This window comes from Eptesicus fuscus, chromosome 9 (genome assembly GCF_027574615.1).
Source record: "Eptesicus fuscus isolate TK198812 chromosome 9, DD_ASM_mEF_20220401, whole genome shotgun sequence".
Taxonomy (NCBI): Eukaryota; Metazoa; Chordata; class Mammalia; order Chiroptera; family Vespertilionidae; genus Eptesicus; species Eptesicus fuscus.
In genome coordinates, this window is record NC_072481.1 from 42,998,245 (window position 1) to 42,999,497 (window position 1,253).

General features: G+C 41.3%; 1 pseudogene; it reads left to right on the forward strand.

Moving 5' to 3' along the window:
* The first annotated feature begins 421 nt into the window (after window positions 1-421).
* Window positions 422-962, forward strand: LOC129150248 (60S ribosomal protein L17-like; annotated as a pseudogene).
* The last annotated feature ends 291 nt before the right edge of the window (window positions 963-1,253 follow it).

The window sequence follows — 1,253 nt, forward strand, 5'->3', positions numbered from 1 at the left end:
TCTCTCTCATCATTGATGTTTCTATCTCTCTCTCCCTCTCCCTTGAAATCAATTTTAAAAAATAAAAAACAAATAACAAAGTAGGATACAAACTCAGGCCTGATTCCACAGTCGATGCGTTTTCCATTGAAATGTGCTGTCTGATGTCAAAGCTTTGATATCCTGTGTTAGACCTGGCTTTTTTTTTTTTTTAATGTCAGGATAAGATGCGAAATCAGAGTAAGTGTATCATGAGGAGGGAGTAGGGAAGAAGAGAACAAGATCTCCTTGGGTTCTTGGTTCTAACTTACCCATACTATTATTTATTGTTTCAAATTCTTGCATGCAAATAATGTGTGTCTATTGTGGGGAAAATACAAAATGCACATAAGCCAAAAGAAAAACTAACTCTTCTCCTAAGTAGTGGGAGTGACCTCTGAAAATGGTTCGCTATTCACTTGACCCAGCAAACCCCACAAAATCATGCAGATCAAGAGATTCAAATCTTTGTGTTCACTTTAAGGACTCTCGTAAAACGGCCCAGGCTTTCAAGGGTATGCATATCTGAAAAGCAACCAAGTATCTGAAGGGTGTCACTTTACAGAAGCAATGTGTGCCATTCCGGCATTCCAAGGGAGTGTTGGTAGGTGTGCCCAGGCCAAACAGTGGGGCAGGACGCAGGGTCAGTGGCCAGAAAGAGTGCTAAATTTTTGCTGCACAGGCTTAAAAATGCTGAGAATGCTGAATTCCAGGGTTTAGATGTAGATTCTCTGGTCCTCGAGCACATCCAGGTGAACAAGGCTCCCAAGATGCATCACAGAACTTACAGAGCTCATGCATGGGTTAACCCCTACATGAGCTCTCCCTGCCCCATTGCAATGGTCCTTACTGAGAAAGAGCAGATGTTTCCTAAACCAGAAGAGGCGGTTGCACAGAAGAAAAGGATATCCCAGAAGAAACAAGAACTTATGGCCTGGGAATAAATTCAACATAAAAAAAAGTTAATAAAAATTTAAAAATCACCCACAATCCCACCACCTGCAGATGTCTCGAGCTTCATTTGACCTCAGCAAGCCTAAGCACAGTGTGACAGCATGGTGCAACCTAACATCTCTCCCACTGTCATACAAGCATAATCAGACTTTTGGTCCCGAAAGTGCTGCAAATGACAGATGAGATGGTGGCAGCAGAGAGATATTTGGGTTTTGACAATAATCATGGCTCTATCATAGTCTCATTTTAATGTTCATAAAACATTTTAGCATTTGCATGAT